Raw genomic sequence first — 27,292 nt, forward strand, 5'->3', positions numbered from 1 at the left:
CTTAGATGAGAATGTCTCGGTCTCAGGTCAGAGCATCTTCCTCTGACGTAGCGCCAGCTGGATGGTAGCTCCCTGCCTCTCTCTCTGTCTCTTTCCAACTCTGTTTAAATCTCGCGCTCTCTCTTTGTCTCACTGTATATTATTGCAAAGAGTCGAACAAGAATATAGATCACTAATTAACCTGAAGAAGAGGTAATTCTACATAAGAAAATGGCAAACGATGCTTAAGGGGATTCAGTCAAAATGACAGCGCTCCAGACCCCTGCGGAGGGTACAAGTGCGGGAGAGAAAGATGGGGATTAGGGACGCCGTGCCAATTGGGCCCCGACCTAGCGTCGGAAGGTTGAGTAGAGTGTCCCCCGATGGGTTTGTCTTGAAGAAATATCCCCTTTGCATCACATACTGAGGAGAATTTATGATTTACGGAGGGTACCCATGTAAGATGAGCTTTTCTGTTTTGGTCGCAGGCGCACTGACACGGGGTGGGGTCCTCGGGAGGGGGGGGGGGGGGGTTGGTTTGTCCCCGCGGGCTTGGAGTGTCATTTAATGTTCTGTGCAATGTCGATAAAACGACCTGGTGTATTATTATACATGATTTTCATCTTGTTTGCGAAAAACAATAACATTTATTTACAAAAAAAAAGGGGGATTTAGTCAAAAAACACGAAGGAATATAGGGAATTTTGAAAACTAGTACAAGATGCAACAGGCAAGGATTCGATAAAAGTAAATTGAATGGTCGCTGACACCCACTGGATGGAGTTTCTGGTGCAGAGATAAGTAAAAGGTATAATGATCATCCCATAGTAGAGTAAATATGTGATGAGGATCTCTTGAAGAGTATACCAGTTAATAAAATTAAGTGCTGATTACCGCATTAATGTTTACCAGGACAATTTACCTGCAATGTCGATTAAGGTTGAAAGTGACTGGTGGCCATCACTTTTTTCCAAATATTCGGAATGGGACACTCATTCCTTAATTGCGATTCGCAATTTGCTAATCGCAATTAAGGAATTTTTGAGATTCGCAAAAAAATGCGATTTTTTTTACCTACATTCCATTCTGCAATTCTCAAATAACGATTCCTTAAAAATCGCTATTTGAGAATCGCAAAATGTGAATTACCTACTTATGCCCCTTAGTGATTAATATCAATGGTTTATTAATAGGGAAAGGGTAGGGTCCAAATTTCTCTTCAAATCTTGACTGGAAACCACATTGGAGTTCTAATAAAGCACATTCACTTCCTGTATCCTTGGCAAGTTCAATAGGGACTAAGGAGGGTTTGACATGACCCCATTTTACAAACTTGCAAAGTGATGGTGCAAGCAAAAGTTCTTTATGGTGCGCAACTCTTTTACATGATGATGACTGGGATAAGTAGGAGAAAAAATGGCGATAGTGGATGTTTTAACTGGTTAAATTGACCACTGGCATCCTTAAGTGAATATGTGATGATTGTTCAACCACTATCGCCATTTTTTAATCTTGTCTTACTTTTCCATTATTAAAAGTGTTTAGGATAAGTAAAGACAATTTTAATATTCACTGTGTTATTGTTCACTCACTGCACATTCCAACAAAACCTGCTCCACTGTAATCCGGCATCGCAGCAAACCAGAGATTCACACTAGTCCTTCGGGTTGGGAACCCTATGATGAAGCATGTCACCAACTAGGTTAGTGAGTAAGGGTTCTTTTAACCAGTTCGCTGCTGATGACGAGCTCAGCTCGTCATCAGCCACGGTGGTCGTGTGCGGATGACGAGCTGAGCTCGTCATCTAACGCGGCTTTTGGAAAAAAGCCGCACAGCGCAAAAATAACCCCCGCACGCATGTGGTTAAAACACAGTTGTGACTCCTGAGGTATGCCAATCATTTGGAATCACTCTTTCATTGTTTATTTATAGATTTTTAAAGCCCATTTTAATGAAATACAATATCAAAATATGCCGGGCAGCATTACAGTTTTTATGTGCTTTCATTTGAGGCAATGAGTGCAAAAGGGACATTTTTACAAACAATAGGTAAGAATATTAAGGGGCGGTAATTGATTTGTTGACTTTACCTACTCGTATTATAACGTATTATATTGTGGATCTTGGCTAGTTTATAATATTGGGATGAGTGTTTTAATGTTGTTATATATGCTTATGTCTTACCTTTTGGATAGTACAATGGACTATGGTACCAATAAACTTATTTAAAACTTATCTTAGGGGAACTGCACCACTGACAAGAGTGCCTCTCCCTAATATATCTGATTTTCTCATCTTCGCTGTGACAGCATTTCAGACCTTTAGAACAAAGTGATTATCTGCCTTGTGGACAAAGATCTCTGCCTCTATGCAGGCTTGTCTCTCTGCAGTTGCAGCTTAGAAAATGGTCTCTACATTCCTCAAATCTTGGTGTCTCTCTTTCCAAGTTTGTTGCTCTTCTGATCAGAGTGTGGCCATACAAGTAAATTCATGTGTACCTCAGATCTCACCTGTTTACTTCCTGTGCACCTAAGATCAGGATATATCACACCTGGTTAACTCATGAACATTTGAGCAAGGTTTCTCTCACGATGTTAGTTCATTGACACCTTACTACCCTTAGGCCACAAGGTCTTTCACCAGGTTATTCCTGTCACTGGGTAGTTTCTCCACAGCTTACATTGGAGTGCGCGTCACAAGATGATGTCTCACCCAGGTTGATTATTCTGCCTTTCATTCAGCATTCTTCTCCCTATGGCATGCCCATTCCACCTCAGATTGTCAAGCTCTCTTTCTTAGATTAGGGCCTCCACTGATTTATTTCGGAGGAGGTTATGGCCTGATTTAGAATATGGAGGGCATGTTACTCCTCCCAAATGTGATGGATAGCTCATCCACTGTTGAACTTGCAATAAGGTGGTCTGGATATCCGTCAGATTTGTGACGGAGTATCCCATTCGCCAAACTCTAAATCAGGCCATATAGGTTTTAGGCCTCAACACTAGTAGTGTTTCTTTGACGTAATGATGTGGGAGTAAGGACAGTCAGGTTGAAATCTCTAACCAGATCTACTGGGGAGGAGCCAGCTGATGCACTCATTTCTTCTCTTCAATAATCCTGAAGGAGAATTAACCAGTCATTGACACTGACACCCAGCTTTAGTACCCCTTTAATATGTTGCATATGCAACTGTTCCTCCTGTGTTATACCATTAGTCTAGGATACCCCTCTGCAATATGAGACATCCAGACCAATCCCAGACATATGGGTTTCCTTCCAACAGTGCATGGGCAACATCACTGAGGCACAACCAGGGACTTGGAAACACAAAGATAGCCTAGTAACATATGTGCACAACACTGTCTCTTGATGCATATGGTAGGTTCTAAACTGGAACAGGACTCACAAGCTATAAATCGCGAAGTTTGGTGTACAATGTTTTATAAGGCTGATTCAACTGTTATCAGTAAAATCAATAATTTTCTGTCTTCCCCCTCTAATAATTGACATGGGAGAATGCAAGAACTTCAGAAAACCTTGAGTAACATAAAGGCTGAAGATTTTAATGGTGTGCAGTGGATGCACTCAGTCTTTGATCAAATGTTTCAAGTGCCTAGAGGCAATGTATCTTTTTTTATACAGTTCTTACTGTACTTTTAAGTCATCACCAGGCTCATCAATGAAGAGAGGAAAGAGAACAGATGATCAGAATAGCACAGTCTTCATAGAAGTTTGATAGGTACTGCTCTGTTCTTGGTTGCTGTGGTAGTTGATTCCAAAACTTTGCTGTGTAATGAGCAAAACCATTTCCATTTGAACTTCTTGGTAGATTCTTAGTACTTTAAACATCCTTATCACTTTAACTAGGCTGTTTAGTGTGTGTGTGTGTGTGTGTGTGTGTAGTCTTCATTTAATATTCAGGTAGCTCAATGTTGTACCATAGATGGTGACCTACTTCTTTTTTTAGCCCCCTACCTTGAGGTGCTGCAATTAAAATGATCACTACTGAAAACATCACTGCATCAAATTAGGTAAGTAAGGTTAAACACAAAGTAGAGTAATGGATTAAAGTCAAAATAATCACACTTGATGTAACAATAGGTTTATGGGTAGCATTAGGGTTAGGTTGTCATTATTAATTTAATTTACTTTACTTTAAATGAATAAAGGGATAGCCTTGGAATTTCCATTATGGCTGTTGCTGGACTTGGCCCACTCTGCAGGGCCACCCCCAAATATTTTGCCTTCACCCACTTGTTTTCTGAATCTGTTTCTGCTGGCTTTTAGGAATCTGTGCACTTAACCACTGCTTACCAGTGTTAAAGTGCTTGTGTCCTCTCCTTTAAACACATTAAGATTGGCATACACCCAAATGACACAACTAATTTACTCATAAGTCCCTACTAAAGTGGTACTACATGTACCCAAGGCCTGTAAATTAAATGCTACTAGTAAGTCTGCAGACATTATTGTGCTACCCACTAAAGTAGCCTTTTCAAACTTGTCACAGGCCGGTCATTGGAGCCTGTGTGCAGTTTTAAACTGCTAATACAAACTGCCAAATAAACATTTTGCTGGGCCTAAACCTCCCTTTTTATTACTTATATGTCACTCCTAGGTTCGGCCTTAAACAGCCCTAAGCACACAGTTGTTTTGTTATAGAGAATAGGAAAATCTGGAATGTTCCCTTTAATATTCTTAGAAACAACAATGGCATCGTATTAAAGATTGGTTACAGAGAACAAGAAAATCTGCCCTGAGGAAGTCCTTATATAAAAGGGCAAAACGCGTTGGCTGTATCTTTGGCTGTGTCCTCAGCTGTGTTCATATTCCTATTTCTATGTGCAAGAAAAGAAGGAATAAAAGATGAAGTTTTTATAAAACAATATCAACTTTCTGATGTCTTTTACTGTTATTGTGTTGTTGTAACCTCTGTGTGTTACACGTTTTTGTGAAATAATCACATAGTATATACATAATGATAAGCCTATCTGTTTGTGCGCCTCCTTTCTGTGTTTATGATGTGCTATATTGGGGCTTTGTGACGAGTGGTCCTGGGATTGAGCACTTTTCAATTCAAGGAAACAACCTTGAGTGCGTTGTAATTTTGTCACAATAGTTCAATTATATTTTGATGCAACCATCGTTGACCATACATAGCTTCAATGACAATTGTTTCTATTTTAAAAAGTACCTGAATGGATTTCAAGGTTACTTTACTGACCTCAAGTCCCAAATCCCTACTGTTTGTTTTTAGTGACCTTCAGAAACCCTATTGGTATCATGATTCATCACCGGGTATTTTCCTGGTCCCTATAAACCTGGGTGGACTAGACCATACTTTAAGGAGCACTAGAGATATTTTCTCCAATAGACATCTAGATGATATATGATTAAATATACCCAGGGTATACCCAGTTATCTCTTTATTTTAAAATTCCCCTGGTATAGTGCTGGGTGTTATAGATTGGGTATGATTTCCTACACCCTAGCAATCAGCAACATGTTTCAGCCCTCAATCTGTCGGCCACTCAGGCGCTGGGGTTATGTTCGTCCCTGCATCCTGAATCTTTGTACTACCAGTCAGGGCTCTCTAAGACAATACAAGATGGACAACCTAAATAAGCAAAGTAATGCAAGCTTACTTGCCTGTCGTTGGAGCATGTATTAATGCCTCTTTATCAAAAGGGATGAGAGATCAATGAATAATTTGTGCATTTGCACACATAATATTAAAAACAAAGAACACAGGTTTTTTTACACTGAGTAGTAAAACATTATCGGTTGACAGACAAAAACACTGCTTATCGACATGCAATATGAAATGCTCAGGACAAGTAATGTGTTGTGTGCGTGTGCTGTGAATCATTGTAAATATACACACAGATTTAGCAACCTTGGAACATGCTGTGATAAAACCTTGTAGGTATGCTTACCCCAAAAGGTGGTTTAAAGGGGCTTTAAACATTCCTTTAAAGGGCAGGTCCGAGGTCATGTCTCTGTAGCCACACTTTATAGTAGAAATGATACATATTAGAGGCCAATCACAACTATACAACCCTCTTTTATCTTACTTGTTTACTAAATTCCACTGCATCATCTTATGCATATGCGTCATTACGCGTATGTATCTATGTGGATGTCGGGAAATGTATTTTTCTTTCAGCTATGCATGGGTGTACGTACTGTCCCTGTAATCATGTGTACATCGTGTACATGCTTATGCCTTTTATACCACAAGGCTAATGGGAAATGTAGTTCCTCCCTCATTATTATTAACATACCCTTATTGGTAGATTTCGATAAGACTAAGGATAAATACTGGAACCACCGGGCGCACTTATTCCCAGCTTTATTTCTAGGTTGTCCACACTGTCACTCCTTTTACTGGCTTAAGTTGATGCTCCTAGTTGTGCTTCTATTTCTTTTTTGTGACAGATCTCTTTAGCACGTGTGAAGTCCTTAGCATTCTGATATGGAGTATTACATTTAGGAAATACTCTGTGGTACCATTTTTATCAGTTATATTCAAACCCCTCTACAGTCCTGCTATCAGCGTTTTTTTATTTATAATTATAAGGTGTTCACCCTATGGAAATTCCCAGAGGGAACACAGGGCCCTCAGCTTACACATCCCATAGAATTAAGTAGGGCCCATGGGATTTCATTGTTGAGGAGAATTTGATAGGTTCACACCTATAGATCTACATGTACTCTCATTCCAATAAGGTTCTGGTCATGTTACTATTATGTAATAGTCTCTTAAATACTGTCCATCTAAGGTATTGCTCCTTGTGCCCAGCTTGTACAAAGTGAGATTTAATTTTAGTTGCTATGGCTTGGCACCTAATAGTGATACAATGTTAAATAGTCCCCTGTTTAACTTTTCTAGTAGTCATTCCTACATTTTTAAGTCCACAGGGGCATACAATCAGGAAGATTACTTTGTTAGAGTTACAGTTCGCATGGGACCTTTGTTCTCAGGAGTGCTCTAGTCCTAGATCAATGCTAGTATTGTGTGTAATAATTCCACACATTGAGCATTGGCCACATGGTAAGTGGCCCTTTTCCTGTGGTAAACTCCATAAAGTGTTCTGGTCCTGTCTGTCGATTCTTCTAGGTCTTGTATGGACAAATATGTCTCTAATGCTAGTTTTACGTTTCACGAAAAACATTGGTCTCTCAAAGTTGAGGCAATTGCTATTTAGTATACGTCAATTCATATTTATGATACTTCTCACTGCATTGGAAGTGTTGGTGTAGGAGGTTACACAGATTCCTTGCTGTGCTTCACTTCTGATGATGTCTGCTACCAAATTGTCTCTATGGTTGTATCTGACTCTCCATTCTGCTTTCATTACTAGTGATCTGGGGTAACCTCTATCGATCAGTTTCATACTGAACATGTTAGCCTTGACTCTGTAATCAGCGAAGTTAGATCAGTTGCACTTAATCCGAAGGAATCATCCTACTTGCAGGCTTTCTGTAAGTGTGGGTGGGAGGGCGCTATTAAAGTGCAGCAAAGTGTTCTTATCTGTGGGCTTGATGTCAATCTTCCCCTCTCTAATCCAATCCTTAGATCAATGACAGGTAATACCTATTGAGTTGTTGTTCAAAAAATGTCTCCTCAATTCAAACCCATTTCTTTCAAGTGTTAGAATGGCAAGGGTCATAATGAATTCCATCAGGATTTTTCAAAGCCATGGTCTGGTGTAGAAGTTATTCAATGGTTTTTAAGCTTCCATCGTGTGGAATACTTTTGTATGGTGCTTCCACATCTAAGTCTACTAAATATTCCATTTTGAGATTAAAATGTATTCCCTTTTATGGTGTTAAGCAGATGTGAAGTGTCCTTTATATATGAAACAATTTCAACTAGATTCCACTGGTTGTGGGTTTTGGTCAATGTGTACAAGTATGGCAAAAGTGGATTTTAAGTTACAAGGAACTCTGTCTCCTTTTTTGTAATGCACTCCTGTTTGTATGCCCTAGTGACAAGATCGTTATTGTATACCTCTAGTTTCTTCATTGGTTCGGTTGTAAGAACTTTGTACTGATTATTCAGCAGGCTCATGCAATTAAACAGGTACGTCTCTTTGGTCTGTATAACTAATGCCCCACCTTTATCTCCAGGATATATGACGATATCATATCTCCTTTCGAGGTTCTCAAGAGCTACTCTCTACTTAGATGTCTCGATATGGTGATGTATTTTTGGGGGATCTAAGTCTTGGATCTCCCTTACTATTTCTTGTTCAAAAGTTATAACCTCAGGAGGCATGATTGTCGTAGGAGGGTTGAAAAAGGACTTTCTTTTGAGGTCTGTACTATTGCCATCAATCGGAGAGACTGAAGAGTCCCTGAAGAGATGTTTTACTGAAAGTTTTCAAAAGAACTGAGCAACTCCACATCATAGCTTAAATATAAATTTAGTGGGGACAAAATCAAAGCCTTTTTTCGAAACCGCCATTTCTTCCTTAGACAAAATAAATGGATCAAGATTAACTTCACGATCTATATCCTGCTGGTCTCTTGTTGGGATTATTGGTACTTGGACTTGCTGCAGGTTGTTGCTCCCTAGGGTTCGTTCTCACCATACACTCTTGTCAATTTTTGTTCTCCTTTAATTGCTTCATCCTACAAAAAGTTGGTTTTCCTGGAAGAAAGGTGAGGGGGGAGAACGGGGCAACTGAACTTGGAGGTCCATATGGATTCGGCCAGAGTTATATTGGTGTGGAGTCAGATAAAAATACCAGGTATTGAATCTTCTTCCTCTTTCCTGCATGTGTTTAAACTAGGGACTATTGTTTTAATCATGACTATTATATTCATCCAAACCAGAATGTCCATATTTCTTTCATTGGTTAAAGCAAGAACACAACATTATACTTCCAGAACGTTTTCCCCAACCCCTTCACTCCCCAAAATGTGTGTATGCAGTAGCCATTACATTTGTCATCTTTCGGTAAATAGCACCTGCCAGTATAGGTAATATTCATATCTGACCTTTAAGCACTGTGCACCTCAATATTTCCATTTCCGTGCCATTCAGTCAACCATCTACTTGTCCGATATCCTGTTCCATTGCAGGGTCCTCCTTTTCTTGCTTCAAGCAAACTTTTATCATATCCCATTCTGCATGGCCCTTCTCATTGTATATAAACTGGTGTCAAACCCCACATTCGGGCCATACCCATCTCGCAAATTTTCACAGCCATTGTTTTTGCGCGGGAAATCTATTATGGTCTGGTACTTACCTAAGTCCCCTACTCTACTACTAGACTCTATAACTTATGGGGAATGGATGGCACCTCCCTCCCCCTGGCTACATCTTGAAACCACACCAAGTTTAGATTGGGGGGTTTAACCCCCCCGGGCGTATTTATTAAAATTAAAAAACATCTTTAAAAACATTATGTACAAAACATTACGAAGAAAGTACAGATACATTGATAGACAAATGTTGTTACAGGGCTAACCTTAACACAGTCTAATACACAAGACACTCCTACTGTAAATATAACAATGCATATATTTACTTTCGTGTGTCCCATCTAGAGCCTACGGCAAGGTCAATGACTGGCTACTCCCCTGATCTCAGTGTACTCTCAATACTACCCCCAGGTAATGTTGCGCAGGGGGTACAGCTTGTTGGACGGATACTTTACCCCAGTCCCCCCCTACGCCCTGTGCCTTCAACTCCATCACGGGGGTTGCAGACTTCTGTATACTGGTGCCTTGATGCACATGCGTGTGCGGGGTTGGCCCCAGGCCCATTGGGAAGGATGACTCCGCCGCCCGACAGCCTTCTTACCAGCTCTCACTGCTCCTGGAGTTACATGGTGCTGACCGCTAAGGACCGAGGACTATGCTTACCAATCATGACCTTACCGCCACAGGCCAGCGTAGTTGCCTGACTATCTGGCCTCCCGCTCACCAACAAGGAAGGTCATGTACTGTACCCCATACTCTCCACCCAAGCTAGGATGTCCTCCATGAAAGCCTGATTTCCTCTGTGTGAGAGGTGCACCCAGTCCTGAAGAAAAAACTGTTCCCCCTGATGTATCTGTGTCCTATTGACTTCAATCTAGGGGTCCTGAATAGTTTATCAGATTTGTTGTTGATCCACTTTACCGCGTGATTCAATGCTCTTACTGACTCCCCCTCCTCCACTGGAACCTAGGGATCATGTGAGACCATGCGATTATCGACTGAGGACACTTCTTAGCCAACCCCCCCAACTCAGTGAGCAGATCTTCCACTAGCACCCTCCGGCCTAGTCGGGTCAAGCCATTACCCCCTAAGTGCAGGATCCCGATTGCAGGTGGTCCCTTACTTGTTTGTAAAGCGCTGTTCACCAGCTCCCTGAATTGACCTACGCACAAGCCACTCTGTCCGAAAAATGATATCCTAGTCTGTAGCTGCTGAGCCCTGGCCTTGAAGGTCCTTGAAAAGAAAGATTTTAAACGGCAGACATATGAATGCCCTACAACACAAATATCGTGAGATTCTTGGGGTGAAGAGTGAACTTGCGCCAACACCTCTGTCGTTTGCTTGATGTTTGTCGTCCGACGTTCCTCCGGTTGTCGCTGTGGCTTTTGGTTGAGGACAAATGCAGGCTTCTCCCCTGAGTCACAGAATGAAGAAACTGCAAGTAATGCGGAAAAGAGAGCCCAGGTAAATACATTGCCACACCAGCATGCTGAACGCATAACAAACTGCACCTAGCACTATCGATAGTGGACTATTCCCTCCTCTCTGAGTTACAGGATGAAGGGAAGAAGCAATTTGTATGTAAAACAGCTAGTAACACAGGCTAGAGCATGTGCAGCCGCACATATCTCTTAAAACAATGAGAAGACCACCTACCAATCCCCTTGAGACGCTCGTCCCCCAGCCCTCTTGCTGCCGCTTCAGTGGCTGGCATATACCCTAAAAGATTGAGTCCCGAAGTCAGCAGTGTCTATCCCAGCATTCTGCAATGCAAGAACCAAGACTCTCTTGAACTGGAATATAGTGAGGGGTGACCCGCCTCTATGTATCAAGAGAGGCCCTCTCGTGACTTGTGAACATTGAGCCATAAAGGCCTCCATCCTGGAGATGGGGCAACATGCATTGTTCCCTGCCCTGTGTAGTACTATGCTCTCCCCCTTCCCTCCTGATCAGTTTTGTACTTCTGTATGGAAATCAGTATGGAATCCCTACCTATGTTTATGTGCCCTATCTGGAGGCCACCCAGCAAATCCTTCTTGTTCCTTGGCACTAGCTCTCCTACCCTAAAAGCCCCATAAAATGCGAGGCAGAATGCTGCTTGAAAAAGGACCACCTCGCCTGGGGAAATACAAACTTGCGGCAGGGCCCCCAATAGTATCCCTAGCGTTTCAAGTCCTATGGGTCTCCTGACATCTGTCTGTCCCCCCTGCAAGCGTTGCCATCCTTTCAGAGCCTGGCGCACTACAAAGTTCTTTGTGGGATCCCCCTTCCCGTTACTTTTGCAAAAAATGATATTGCTGTGACATGGCTCCTTGCCCCTGCTACTGTGCGTCTCTGTTCCTTCATGAAAGCAAGATATGCCACCAATGACTCTGTATTGTGTGACGTGTGTTCCCACTTCTCCCCCAAGAAAAGATAAAAAGACCCAAATGCCCTTCGTAAGCACTCCTGATTCTGGGTGCTAGGCTTGCTACCAAGAGGTTTGATAATCGGGGGCACCAAGCTTCCAAATCTTTTCTGGGAAAGTTGTTGGGTGCACCGCTGCCTCTGGGATGTGTGACCTGAATGCCTGCATTTTAAAACAAGACAATGCATCAGCTTCATGGTTCAAAATACCTGGCACGTGTTTAGCTTTAAAAAGGTCATTCAATTTCATGCATTGCAACACAATCTCTTTCAACACGCACAGCATCATGCTGAACTTAGCAGTTTGGCTATTAATGCAATCCATTACTGCCATGTTGTCAGACTAGAAAATTACAGACTGGTTCCTCAGCTCCACTGCCCAGACGGACAGTGACACTAGTATTGGGAAACGTTCTAGGAAGCTTATGTTACTTGTGAGCCCAGAGCCCCTCCACCAACCTGGCCATCGCTGAGCCACCCACTCGCACCCCAGAACGGCCCCCAAACCTTTGCTACCTGCTCCGTCGGTCATCAGGCCCTGTTAAGGATTGGACCTGGGCAGGCTAGGCCAGACCACTCTACCATTAAATTCAGCCAGGAATGCTTTCCAAATCAGCATGTCCTGTCTGACTTCGCCGGACAGCCTGGTGTGATGATGCTTTTCTCTGAGGCCTGACATGGCCTGCGCGATGGTGTGGGAAAATGGGCGTGCCATTGGGATTATGCATAGAGCAAAATTCAACTGACCTACTACCTGTTGTAACTGATGCAGTGTCACCTTTCCTTTGTTGAGGCAGTGTTTTAACTCTACTCTGAAATCCTCAACCTTGTCTGCTGGTAATCTAGACACCCATTGCACAGAGTCTAACTCAATCCCCAGGAATTCAATCGTAGTGCTCGGATCCACTGTTTTACCGGGTGCCAAGGGCACACCGAAATCCTGCATAAGGGTACAAAACTTTGACAGAGCTCCCCCGCATTCCCCTGAGTCTGGTGCCCCCAGAAAAAGAAAATCATTGAGGTAAAGCAGCACCCATGGGTGCCCTGTGTCCCTCCTGAAGGCCCACTCCAAAAAAGAGCTGAATTTTTCAAAGTAAGCACAGGACACTGATCAACCTATTCGCATACATTTGTACTCGTAGTACTTCCCCTGGAATTGGAAACCCAGTAAGTGAAAATCAGAAGGGTGCACTAGCAGTAACCTCAAAAGGCCCTGCCACCCTACCTAGGCTTACTTCTTTCTGAATCAATGCTGCTGCTATGCCTTCATTAGACCTAACCGAGAGCTGGTTCCTGCAGTGGGCCACCCCATTGAAGCCCTGCACTGGTATCCTGAAACCTTCAACAAACCCTCCCCTGATCGTCCTGGCTGCTTCAGGGCAATGGTACAATTCTAACCAGGGGATCATGGCGCTGACGTTGACCTGGGATCTAGCCTTTTCTAAATGTTCCTCACTATTCTTTCTTTTTGCCCCCTTTCTCTCTGGATTTTTTTGTGACACATGGACTCAGGGTGGGATGCGTTACCACAGGAATGCTTGAACCTACATGTATCTGACGCTCTACTGCAGGTTCTTTTGTTATAATCAAAACAGACCTCTTTTCTACCTGTGCCCCCAGTTTTTCCTGTGACCCCCTGTGTTACCGACAGGGCCTGCCTTAAAGGGCTGGAACCGCACGCTGTCCAGTGCCTGCCCCCGCACGTTATCTGTTCGCCCCTGGACCAAATGTTTCAAATGAAAAAACATGTCAGTCTGGTTCCATCTAAAAGATGGATCCTTTGCTTTAGCCCTCCTAAAATCTTTGTCATATTCCTTCCACCCATCACCCCCCTTTGTAGCTTGTGCGACGGTGATCCTATTCTGATAACATGCCATCTCAGACCCAACCTCTGGGAAACGCTCCAACATGTTAGCCATGTGTATAGTGAAGCCCTGTATCCAATTGGCCAGGTTCTCCTCCACCCTGTATTTCAGAATTATGTTTGACCACTCTTTGTGATTGGTTCGCTTCCGCCGGAGGATGCCCCTGCAGCGTGAGACCAGTTCCCCACTGTATCCAACCATGGGAGTACTGCCGCCAGGTTGGACGCTATGTCCGGCTGATCTGGCGTGGCATCCCCTGGACCTTCCCCTTGTGGGAGCACCGGGACAATAACTTGGCCTTCCGTTAGCCCAACGGGCAATGTGTCACTTGGGCCACCATCACTCTGAGGGAATGGCGGAATTGTAGGGGGTACCTGCACCGCCTCTCTTGGTGCCACCCCCGGGCCCTCACCAGCCTCCCTCCCGCTGGGCTTGTGCCTGTTTCGATTTTGCAATGGTGGGGAGTAGGTTTTTGGTGGCACAATAGGCCACTTAGGCCTCCCTTCTTGCACCTCTGGACCCTCCACCTTATCTTGTAATCTGCTGAGGGTCTGCCCCATTACCTGTCCTTGCTGCATTAACGCCTCCATAGATCCAAAGCGCTGGGTTGCAGAGCAGTGCCAGAGCGTCCTGGAAGTTGAAATTGGTGGAAAGCGAGACGTAATAAATTTGAATACATCGAGATACTCCAGGTTGAGGTCTCTCAATTAGCGGTCAGCCAGCCCGGCCGGGTAGTCTGTTTACCTTCCTGTGTAGTTTTGTGAGCCATCAAGACTGCACCTCGCTGCAGAAAAAAGTTTGTTGCCCAAGTCCTGAGGAGGCCTAAATAAGTACCGACTGAAACGCGCTGACTGTTGTCTATATTGGCACCACCAAAAAATACTGAATTGAGTTTGAAAGTTTTTATGAGAGCCTCAATTAAAAAAGGAAGTACAAAGGATTTTGATCTTCCCAGGCTCCTTGTAAATATGTTGTGGTGACCAAGACAAAGGAATAAGGTCTTATCATTTAGTGCCATATATTTCCTTGTTTAAAATAATGGGGCACTGGAACCAGAAAAACGGTTCAGGAGAAAAATTCTTAACTTTTTTGTGTTTATTTGTATGTTTGTAGATATTGTGGATATTGTACAAATATATATGTTTGAAAATGTCTAAAATGTGTATATATGTAAAAAAAAGCAAATGAAAACTAGAAAAAGAGAAAATTTATTTTCCCGATAAAAGATTTGGTTTACTAAAACAAGTTATAAAACCAATTTTTGTTTTATGGATTTATTGAATCGATTGGATAGTGATCAGATGAATGATGATAAAGTAGATCTTGAGATTAATTCACAAAGAATTCTTTAGAAAACTGAAGACAGATAATTTATGGTACCTGTCTTACATTAAAGATTCCCAGAATTATTACCATAGGCATCGTTTTGTATAGGTTTTGCATTAACGCCTCCAGCTTGACGTCCGTACGCGAACGCTTGTCATTCCACCGTACCTTAGGGGCCATGGCAGCTGAGACTATATTTCATCGGGACTTGCCCATACGCAACCTGTAACACGCGTAACCCACAGCCCCAGATAGATGACTGTGTCCCCTCTTACCTTCAAGAAGCCGCAGCCAACCCTTGCACCCATGCAACTAGAGCCTCGACCTACTGGCTAACCCAGTAGGTTCAGGTGAGCCGCCCGCTCAAACCCTCTGTGGCTCCCGGAAGCAATGAGATGCTGGAAAGCCGGTGCTGCCCAGGCAGATACCTCTAGTGTCCCCCACAACCTCCTTGAACTGGCAAAAGTCTCTTCCTCCCAGCAGTGATCGCTGTGACTGCTGAAAAAATTAACAATACTGGTTTCGCTGCACGAGGCCCTGCATCTGTCTCTCACAGGCACCTCTGATTGCCCCATACCCAAGCAGACTAGCCCCCCCTGTTTTGCCACCTGCCTGCACCCTTTCCCAGGATCCCTTGCAACTGGCCACACTGGGCATCAGGTGTATAACCACACAACTTTGTTGGTGCTGTCAGCACTAAATTAGATGTAGCTCAGTATAGGATTAGCTAAAACAGCTAAATGTAAGGTATCAAGCCACACGCAAATCGGGGGCACAAAGCAAGATATGCCACCACTTACCCAAAACACAGCTAGGCCCTTCAAATAGCTGTGCTACCCCTGGTAGTGTCCCAAATCAGCCCCACAACCGCAGGTTCTTCTACTGAGGCCACATGTGCCTTATTAAAAGTAGTGATTCCCTGTAACAGAGACTCCTCTATGGGGATGATGGGCCTGTATCAGGAGAAAATGTGTGACCCTGTATGTGCCTGTATCCCCAGTAAGCAGCAGCACTATGTTCTAAACACGTAAGCTAACCAGCCTACTGAGATCTGCTTTGCCGCGTGTGAGCCTAATCCCCAGGATGGAGCGCTCGCAAACAACACCCTACTCAAGGGCCGTATGGAATCGGGGATAGCAGGCGGCTCTTAGGGATGCTTACCGTCTTAGGCACTATTCCGCTGAGACCGCGATGCACACACCGCAACGAGGCTCCCAACGTCCTCTCGACTTCCGCTTCCGCAAATCTTCTTGAGATGCTTTGGCGAAACACACCGCTCCAGACCTTCCTCCGCACACGGACTGTTGCGAAAACCTGCAATGGTCCGATGTGCGGCTCCTTCCTCCTGTTCTTGCACACTCCCGGCGCAATGATTCCGATGCACCGCTCCACGCTGAGGAAACCTGCAAAATATAAAGAAAATGGTCACGGCCCCAGTTGGCCCGGTGTATGGTTCTGTGGGGAACAAGAAAATTGTTCTGCTCCCTACCGCTCCCTTTTAAGGAAAGCGCCCAGGCTGGCCAGACCAGTCTGCCTAGACGTAGGCGGGATGTTTGAACCTGAAGCACTGAAGTGCTTCCGGTTCAACTGTGCCGGCTCTCAATGATTGGTCACCCGCGTGGGTGGGGATGCCGCATCACTGACTGGCCGGCCTCCCACTCCTCTCCCAACCCCGGAGATGAGCACGACCGCCATAATGGCATCACGTGCTATGCTAGCCCTCGCTTTCTCCATTGTCATCCATCTTAGAGCAATGCATTTCTTTGCCACTACCAATCCCAACTCCAGCACTTTGTCTGCGTATTTGGTGTGCTTCGCTCAAGTCACTAGGCCCAGCAAGCATAGCGAAATTATTGGCTGAATCAGCAAATTGGTCAAGTCCCCTAGTACCCTGATCACTTAACTCCAAAATACTACCACTTCAAGGCATGTTCCGAAACATATGTATAAAGGACTCTATAACCGTCCTGCTTTTGGGGCATTGCTCTGGTTTCAAGGGTTCTAATCTGTGCAACCACTGGGGCATTATGTAGTCTTTATGAACACATTTATAGTGAATCAGGTTCAGGCGCACAATGTGTGTGACCTTTTTGAAATTACCCAATATAGATATGCAATTGCGTTCCCTCATCACCTCCCCACGTCACTCTCACTGTAGCTTCAGTGTTTCCATACGGGCAGCTGAGCACAGTACCAACAATGCAAACATGTGCATCATAAGCTTGCCACCAGCCCTAATTTCCAATAGTGTTTGGTTCATAAAGGGCCTCTCTGGATACTGCAGAAAACCCACCCAGGCTTTATGGATTGATGCCACTAAACCAGCATATGCCAGAAAGCAGCCGCCACCCACCCCCATCTAGCACAGAAGTCTGCATAACCAACCATTGGACCATCTTTATAGTCATGCTCTATGCTTCATAGGATATCTCCTTTGTCTCTTTGTCTTAAGAACACAGGTATTGTTGGACTAATCCCTGTGTGCCAAGGAATAAGTTGCTATATGTAGACATATTCATCTCTGTTCCTTTAGGTTGCCGGCTCCCATATATCCAGCAGGGTCCTGACCTGCAGAGGCAAGGCTGCTCTTTTCTTCCGGGGGACCAGAGACAACACTAAAAGTTCCTGAAGACTGACCAAGTGCTCCAGAAACCAAAACACATGGTCAGTGCTCCCTCCCTCGAACCACAGTACTGTATCCTGCAAATGATTAGCCGAGTATTAAGCCCTGACATTTTGTGCCTGTATCCCTCCTCCATCCCTTGGTAGTTTCAGGACCTCAGAGTTAATCTGTGTCCTTCCTTGTCTCCAGTACATCAACCTGAGCAATTTGTTCAGTTTGGGGAAGCAGGATTCTGGTATACGCATCCGCATGTGTTGCTGCACAAACAGAACCCTAGCAGCATGATCATTTTACTGATAGGTATGAGCCCCTTCAGAGACATTAGGAATTGCAAACACTAGTGCACACCATTCCAGGGTCTCCAGTAGGGTGCCCACATCAGAGTCATAGGTCTCAGTCAGATCAGAGGTCAAGTATACCCCCAGCTACTTAACCCGGGATGGTTTGTAGACTTATAGTGGGCAGAGCCTCACATGAAACCCAAGCTGCTGATATGGAATACAGCACAGATTTATCAGCATTTAATGGAAACCCCGAATGAGCTCCGACCTCAGCTATTTTATCACTGACCGCATTTCATGTAGCTACCGGGCTCCTCATGCTCAGTAAGATGTCATCCACATATATTGAGATGACCTCCTGCCTGCTCTTCATCAATATTGTATCTTCCTTGTGTATATTACATATTTCTTTTGCCAGCGGTTAAATAACCAGGGTGAATATCATCAGGGAGAGAGGGCAGCCCTGCTGGGTCTCCCTTTCAATTGGCCAGCTGTCAGAGATTCTATGACCTACTTTCACTCTCATCCTACTATCAGTATAGAGTGAGTTCCCCCACTTCAGGTAGTCCGCCCAAAAATCATACTGTAGAATTGTCCTGTCCATAAACATCTAATTAACAATATCAAAGACCTTATGAGCATCCAAACAGGCCAGAGCACCAGGTTGCTCCCCTTTCGTGGCCTGTTCTATGAATTAGAAATGCTTTTTGTATATTAGTGGATTTGGTGCGGCCACCCACAAATCCCGCCTGGTCTGTGTGCATGATTTCCTCTGCAGCCTTCACCAATCACTTACAGGGCCAGTATCTTCCCCACCATCTGTGCATCAGCAGTGATCATCCATAACCGCCGACATGATTCACAATCAGTGGGATCCCTCCCTGGCTTAGGTAGGGCCACTACGTGTGTCTCCCTCAGAGATGGCGTCAACACCACCTACTAAAACGCCTCCTTATAAATGGCCACCAAGGGTGCACACATGAGATCCACATATGTTTGGCAGAATTCAACCTCTAGCTCATCATTATTTGGTGCCTTCCCTGTGTTCATACATTTGATAGCCCACCAAATGTCTGACTCGTCTATTGGTGCATTCAGTAGGGCCCTTGTTTCGTCATCCACTGTGGATAGTTGCGCTTATCAAGTATTGCGGCAATTCCTGCCTCATGGCCCTGACTCTGTGGTGCATATAGTGCTGCGTATACTCTGCAAACTGCCACCAGGGTCACCCCAACCTGCTCCCAAAGGGACGCAACAGCATTCCCCCCCATGTCTATGTTAACTAGCCACAGCAGCAATCAGTCAGATGTATCGCCCTGCTCATGCTCATGCTGTATTTCTGTATATGTTCAGTAATAATTTTTCTTGAAGGTATCCCAGGCCTCATCCAGCTCGTACCATAACCTGTGTAGCATTTCCTAGACTGTATCTGTGTGTGGAGCTTGCCTGTCCCCTATCTGTTGTTCCAGGTGTGTGACTGTGTGCCTCAGTTATCTCTCCACCTCTCATGTTGTGGCTATATATTTCCATCATACGGTCATCTCAAAGGCTTCCCATATCACTCCAGTGTATTGGACTGACCCGTGCTTTGACAGTAAAGTGCTCCTGTATTGCATCTCTGATGTCCTCCCTAAACGCAAAGCCTGGATTGAAAGGGCCACTGTGGCACTAGTGTCATAAAGGTCTGGCCCTGCATCTCTGCCATGAGTGGAGATAAGTCTAACAGAGTCCAGTCCAGATACTGGACCGAACCAAAATTTGCTGCATGTTCTGGGTGTATGAACATATAATTGATTCTAGAGAATATCCCATGTAGTGGGGAATTAAAAGAATAGCCTGGTGTTTGCCCATGCTGTGCCCTCCATAAGACCAGTAAATTCAGCGAGTTTATACCTAGAAGTAGTGCCCTAGGGGACCTTCCCAGTAGACAGGTGGTAAGCTTTGAGCTATCCAAATCCCTATCCAGCACACAGTTACAGTATCCCATCCAGATGATGTCATAATGTGTGCAAAGTGCCAATATTCATACCACTCACCCAAAAGAATCCGGTGTATGTTGGGTGCATAAGTGTTCATTAGAACCATGGAATTACCTCCAATTTCTTCTAGCACTTCAATATATATTGGTCATCAGCCGCCTTCCGTTTGTTTCCACCTTGAGAGGTATGCTCGCATCCACCCATAATAGCGCCTAATGCATTGAAGGAGTGAAACTAGCGTATAATAATTTGCTACCCCACTTAGCTCATATCTTCTCACGCTCCTGTGGCAACCAATGCATTTCCTGCAGCATTCCTATTCACTCATGTTGTTTTCACACATAGAACCATATTCTTTGTTGCTTAATAAGGTTCTGTATTCCCTTTCATTCCAGGATAACCCTTTCACCCCCATGTGTGTAAGGTGTGCTTCACTCCTGTCTTGTGCCCTTCAGTGCCAATGGATTTCTGCATTGCTGGTAGCATTAATTCCTCCCTCTCAAAAACCTATATCTGTGCTGTGCCCTCCCAACTCCCCCAACCATGTGGCCAGCCCCAACCTTGGCCCCACAAGTTTTGCTTAAGGTGTTGACCCAAAACCCCCATAAAACAGTCAACATAGCGTGTTGCTCCAGCAGACCCTATTAACAGGGTGTTTCTCAAGCTAAATCACAAGTATCCTCTTACACACTGGAGAGCCCTGATGCACCTATACACCAGCCTCTGTAAGCCTGACGTTCTGAAAATGCCCAATGAACTGACATTCACCCCCCTCAGGAATCACAAATTTTTGTCAGTGCCCTCCCACCTATTCAACCATAAACCTGTGTCCATAGGTACATGCCCTCCTCCATCACTCCATTCAATGGCTTTCAACGAACTGCATAGTGTCCTCAGTATGGTAAAAATAATGTCTCTTCCCTTGCAATCCACTTGGAGACATGCTGGAGGCATCAGCGCATATACCAGTCTGCATTCTCAAAGTTTTCTTTTTACCTACATGAATGATTTACATCTACCTTGGGTCACCACACAGTAGTCAGGGTACAAGGAAATCCTGTTTCCATTCAATTCCATAGCACCCTGTTGAAGGCCAGCTCCAGTATGTGGCGGTATGCCTCGTTTTGGTTTTCCAACCAGGGTTTTATGGGTTCTGTCCACCTGCAGGCCCCCCTCACTTCCATTTCCAGCAGGACAGAAGGCAGCCATGATTCCAAGAATTGTTCTGCAGGTGTGGTTTCTATCCCTTCTAAGAATCTCTGTATGTGCACACTATTGTGTCATGACCTATCCTCTAGATCTGCTGACTTGGCCTCCTGCATCCATAGACGTTGCTTTTGGTCAACCAATTGACTGGTATGGGCCCCCAGGATCTCATCTGTCCCAACTGCCCTCGTGCTCAGAACTTTCACCCGTTCCTTCATCTTGTCCATATCTTGTGCCATTAAAGCCACTGTAATGGCCACCCATCAAAATGTTCTATGATGACCTTGTTGGCCTCTAAAATCAAGTTTTTAATATCGAGAATAGATGGGGGGTGTTCAAATTTCTTCAAATTTGTATGCTTCTTTGTTAGTTTCTGTAAGCTTCTTTTTAAAGAACCTCAATTAAACCTGCCTCTTAAGGTAGTCTTCACTTTTATTTTAAAACAGCATGGTACTCACTGGTTGTTATACCGCATAAGCGAAGTGGTATCCTGTAATCCTGTCATGGACTAAGGGAACTGTTTGCCCCCATTTAGAGAGTGTTTAATAACACTCTTTAGAAATTGTGATAATGATTAAAATGAACCTGTCCACAACTATGTGCCAATTCAAATGTCTCATGACCAGTGAGATGTGCTTTTTTTGTAAATGAAGGCTGCTGCACCGCTGTGTTATTTTGTGACTGTTTCAATTTACAAAGTTTTATTCCAGACATGCATATTAGTACGGCACTGCAGTAATCAATTTTCAGTCCCATAACAGTATTCCTACTATAATCTATCAAGAATGCCAAATATGAGACCAGAGCATAATATAATTGGCTGAAGATGCAACAATGGCATTTGAATAAGCGCCTATTTGTAGTGAACCATAAACAATCACTCCCAGCGATGCAATTCAATCAGAAACAGAAATTTGGTTGCCTGCAGATGCGTAAAAACAATTTCCTTGTTTATTGAAGTTTTGATGCAGATCCAGTAAACACGATCTCAACTTTTTCAGCTCTGGCTCAAAAAGTTAATATTCTGCATCTCAATCTACAAACTCTGGATTTTGCTGTAGTCCGTAGTCTAAGAAAAATTAAACAGTGGAGTACCAATTGCTTTTGGACCTGAAGAAGGTGATTCAACTATCTGTCATCACCGAAACGTACGTAGGCCGTACACTCTAAAGACCTGGACAATGTTCTGCTGATTGGAGAACAATGTATAGATCGGCAAATGACTAACTGGTGGGACCCTTATCTCTTACATCCACAGCGGGCCACCAGAGATACTTTAGGTGTGCATGCACACATGTGCATGCACACCTGGAATCGGTATTTTACCACCCAATTGGATTGGGTGGTAAAATCCCGATTCTATTAGGCCTGTGGGACTCAGAAGCGTCCCACCTACATCCAGAAGTTATCGATTCGGTAAAAATACCGATTCAGTATTTTACCGATTCGGTAAATTGGGCCCCTACATCACAAATTACCATTTACCGGTCGGTAACGGCCGAAATCGGCCGTTACCGGTCGGTAAATGGCCACCTACATCTGGCCCATAGTTGGTTATTGTACAAGCTGTACTATGCGTAGTATTAAATGTTGTCATTTTGGGCTTATCTATCACTGAACAATTGTATATGTTCAAGTTAGATCTTACAAGGAATCTAGTGATCAGTGGTTTTCTATTTAACATAGATAATTTTTTTCTTTTTTAATCCATTCCTACTTTGCCAGAACCATTCTATTTAGGTTCATTTTCTATATAAAAGAAATGGGAGGACTGGTAACCTAATTGCAATGCCAATTGTATTGACCTCCTCTATTGAAACAAAAAACAAAAAATGTATATCATTTACATGCTATTTAAATGTAGCATTCTAACTGTCAGTAATAGAAGCAAAACAGGATTATTTACAAGGTGCATTCCTGTCAACACCAAGATCAATTCTAAATTGGTTAAGAAGACTTCTGTTCTATTTGACATGTTTTTTTAAAAAGTATAAACTTAGCCATATCAAAACGGGAGTCCCTCCAGTGTTATAATGAGGTTCACCTTTACAAGACTGCCAATCAGTATGGCATTGTCGAGTTGCAGGCTAATTTCCACATCGTAATGCAATAATTGTTAAGTTTGTGGGTGTCTCTATGGGAGAGACAATATGTATACCCAATTACATTTATATAAAGCGCCTGACGTGGTGTTGATCAATGCGCTGTTGGCCACAGTAAGGTATACTTATCGGGAAATCTGATGTAACGCTCACCTCGTATATAGGCGCGTGGTGTGTAATGCTACGATGCCCGCTTGTCACGTTGTGTAATACGGCCATTTGACAGTGGATTCAATTCACTTTCAACTCTGAAAATAGAGTAACCAGGTTTTTTAACTTAAATTGAGAACCAATATCGACTTCCCTTATACGTTGAAAATAGAGTGGGAGGCTAACTGAGGCTTACCTTCCTAAGCTGCAAAATGCTTCCGACACGCCTGACGTCAAATCCGAGTTGAATCTGCGTCTGCGCATTGGATTCGATATTTAAAAGCCTGCTTGCCGCGTTTTTTTAAAAAAGGAGTGAATGACGGACTATGGCCCTGTTTAGTTCTGTGATCTAGTGGAGAGGCCATATTGGAGCAGTGCTTATTAAAAATACCACTCATCCAAGATTACGAAGCCTTTTCTATTGTTGTCCTCTAAATATAGATCAGAAAGACGTTGTTGATACAGACAGTTTTACATGGAAAAAAAGGGAAGATGAAAAAAGAAGAAGGAAATTAATAAAAGTGACCGTGAAGCATGTGTTTCATACTTTAAACATCCAACGATCTTTTAGAGGAGTAGATATTAATGTACACCAAATCGAAATCATTATTTCAATTACAATTCAGGTATTGGAAAATGTATAATGTTCTAGCAACAACACTCTGTACACTACTCTTTTCACAAAACCTACAGCAAGAAACACGCTGTTAAAATACACAAGTCACCATCCACAAGCATTACGGGACGATCTACCGTTCGGGAAGTTCCTGCGTCTTCGCAGGAACTGCACGAAAAGGTCAGACTATTTTTTGTAAGCTAAAAAACGTAAAGACAAGTTAAAATCACATGGTTACCCTAACAAGTTACTTAAAAGATCCCTCAAACGTGCGTGGTATAATGAACGATCCGCACTATTGGAGGTAAAGGAAAAGAATGCCCAACCACAACTTGTATGTGTAACCACCTTTGGTACAGCAACAAATGAGATAAAAAAAATAGTCAAAAAGCACTGGACACTACTAAGTGGTTTACCAGAACTAAAAGAGCCACCACTTTTTGCATCTAAACGCGGCCCAAACATCAAAGATCGGCTTGTTCATGCTTATGAAATTCAAGACAATCACACCGTAGACAACATGAGACAGCTATCTCCGGTAGTAGGACACTATCAGTGCACCAAGTGTGCAGCCTGCAGTACTACCAAAAATATGAAAACATTTGAGTCGAATGGAAAACTGACAACGATCAGGAGCTTTGGCAATTGCAACACCAGCAATGTGGTGTATTGCATTTTATGCCCTTGTGGCTTCCACTACATCGGAAAGACCACTCAAATGATTAAAAAAAGAATTTTACAACACCAGTCTAAAATTCGATGCAAGGTGGAGACAGCCCCCCTGGTTGAACACTACACCCAAACTAAGCACTCAGAAAAAGACATGCTATGGTGGGTAATCACAGTAGTTAAACCGACTATCAGACAATCCAATGTAGGTCGCCTTTTGACCCTCAAAGAAAATCAATGGATTTGTCGAACTGATAGTATTACGAAAGGGTTAAATTCAGCAACTGAATGGCATACTCTTGCCTGTTTATGATTATATAACACCTCATTTTGATTGTTTCTTCATGATCATGTTTCAATAGACTATTCCTTGTTGATTCCATGCTAGATTTTTGAAACGCTATGCTAAAGAATTAATTCCCCACTGGGTTTAAAGCTGGAATTTGTCTAAGAAATGTATAGATATTGATGTTATAAATGTATTCTAAATACTAATGTTATATATTGCCTCTGGGTTCTGAATAGTTAAACAACAAATAGAGGCGTTGGAGAGGCGTTGGAGAGTCATGATCAATGCACAATCATGTTATCGTTCTAACATATGCCAAGTGAATGTTCAATTGAACAAATGTATTTAGAACATTATACATTTTCCAATACCTGAATTGTAATTGAAATAATGATTTCGATTTGGTGTACATTAATATCTACTCCTCTAAAAGATATTTGGATGTTTAAAGTATGAAACACATGGTTCACGATCACTTTTATTAATTTCTTTCTTCTTTTTTCATTTTCCCTTTTTTTCCATGTAAAACTGTCTGTATCAACAACGTCTTTCTGATCTATATTTAGAGGACAACAACAGAAAAGGTTTCGTAATCTTGGATGAGTAGTATTTCGAATAAGCACTGCTCCAAGATGACCTCTCTACTAGATCACAGAACTAGACAGGGCCAAAGTCCGTCATTCACTCCTTTTTTTAAAAAACGCGGCGAACTGGCTTTTAAATATCGAATCCAATGTGCAGATGCACATTCGACTCGGATTTGACGTCAGGCGTGTCAGAAGCGTTTTGCAGCTTAGGAAGGTAAGCCTCAGTACGCCGCCCACTCTATTTTCAACGTATAAGGGAAGTCGATATCGGTTCTTAATTTAAGTTAAAAGACCTGGTTACTCTATTTTCAGAGTTGAAAGTGAATTGAATTCACTGTCAAACGGCCGTATTACGCAAAGTGACAAGCTGGCAACGTAGCATTACACACCACGCGTCTATATACGAGGTGAGCGTTACATCAGATTTCCCGATAAGTATACCTTACTGTGGCCAACAGCGCATTGATCAACACCACGTCAGGCGCTTTATATAAATGTAATAGGGTATACATATTGTCTCTCCCATAGAGTCACCCGCAAACTCAACAAATATTGCATTCCGATGTGGAAAATAGCCCGCAAATCGACAACGCCATACTGATTGACAGTCTTGTAAAGGAGAGCCTCATTATAACACTGGAGGGACTCCCGTTTTAATATGGCTACGTTTATACATTTTGAAAAAACATGTCAAATAGAACAGAATTCTTCTTAACCAATTTAGAATTAATCTTGGTGTTGACAGGAATGCACCTTGTAAATAATCTTGTTTTGCTTCTATTACTGACAGGTAGAATGCTACATTTAAGTAGCATGTAAATGGTATACATTTTTTGTTTTTTGTTTCAATAGAGGAGGTCAATACAATTGGCTTTGCAATTAGGTTACCAGTCCTCCCATTTCTTTTATATAAAGAATGAACCTAAATAGAATGGTTCTCGCAAAGTAGGAATGGATTAAAAAAGAAAACAATGATCTATGTTAAATAGAAATCCACTGATCACTAGATTCTTTGTAAGATCTAACTTGAACATACACAATTGTTCACTAATAGATAAGCCCACAATAACAACATTTAATACTACGCATAGTACAGCTTGTACAATAACCAACTAGGGGCCAGATGTAGGTGTCAAAATACAGGTCAGAATCGACCGAAAATACCGATTTTCGGCTGTTTCCGACCGGTATTTTGACATTGGTATGTAGGGGCACTGAAAACATACAGATTCAGTAATTTTACCGAATCGGTAATTTTACCAAATCTGTCAAATTACCGATTCTGTAAAATTACAGAATCTGTAAATTTTACCGATTCGGTAAATTTACCGATCGGTAAAATTACTGAATCTGTTTTTTCCTATGTAGGTAGCACTTCTAACAGTGCTACAGGGCCTTTAGAATTCGTTATTTACCATGTAATACAATTGCATGGTAAATAACGAATTATTGTGTACATGCACATCTGTGCATGTACACCTGTGCCATGTGGCACACAGACATGCCCTAAGGGCATGTCTGTGTGCCACATGGCGCACAAGCCAGTTACAGGGGTGCAACAGGGTGTCAAAGTGACACCCTGTCCCCCTTTGCAATTCGGTATTTTTACCGATTTGGTAAATACCGAATCAGTATTTGCTATTGAATCCTATAGGCTTCAAGTCCTATAGGATTCTATCACAAATACCGATTCAGTATTTACCGAATCGGTAAATACCGAATCTTACCGATTTGGTAAAAAATACCAAATTATTACCCAAATCAGATTTACCGATTCTAAAATACCGAATCGGTAAAATTCGGTATTTTAGAATCGGTAAATCTAAATTACCTACATCTAGCCCTAGATCTTTAAATTCTACAGCCTCTTTTTGAATCCAGAAGTTTTACGGATTCAGGCCTAGGAATTAAGCAAGAATATTCCATAAAAGTAAGGCACGGTCACTTTTATTTCTTCTAAATAATTCCTGCCTTTGTCTCTTTTTAAATTATTAACTTTTA

General features: G+C 42.9%; 1 protein-coding gene across 1 annotated transcript in view; it reads left to right on the forward strand.

The window, feature by feature from the left end:
* The window catches only part of IFNLR1 (interferon lambda receptor 1), a 271,583-nt gene that overhangs the window by 149,170 nt on the left and 95,121 nt on the right, over positions 1 to 27,292 (forward strand). The gene's annotated exons all lie outside the window — the stretch shown is intronic.

The sequence above is a fragment of the Lissotriton vulgaris genome, chromosome 2_1, assembly GCF_964263255.1.
Source record: "Lissotriton vulgaris chromosome 2_1, aLisVul1.2, whole genome shotgun sequence".
NCBI classification, from domain to species: Eukaryota; Metazoa; Chordata; class Amphibia; order Caudata; family Salamandridae; genus Lissotriton; species Lissotriton vulgaris.